We start from the raw sequence: 203 nt of genomic DNA on the forward strand, positions 1-203 counted from the left end.
GTGCATCTGAATTCCTCTAGTTCATTTAGCTGGAGCAATCTTTTTTCTCCAGCTAATTTGGCATCAAAGTTTAGGAATCTGGTTGCCCAGTAGACTTTATGTTCCAGTTCCACGGGCAGGTAACATGCCTTACCATACACAAGTTGGTATGGAGAGGTCCATATAGGAGTCTTGAATGCTGTTCTGTATGCCCACAGAGCATC

This window comes from Arachis ipaensis, chromosome B10, assembly GCF_000816755.2.
Source record: "Arachis ipaensis cultivar K30076 chromosome B10, Araip1.1, whole genome shotgun sequence".
In the NCBI taxonomy this organism is placed as follows: Eukaryota; Viridiplantae; Streptophyta; class Magnoliopsida; order Fabales; family Fabaceae; genus Arachis; species Arachis ipaensis.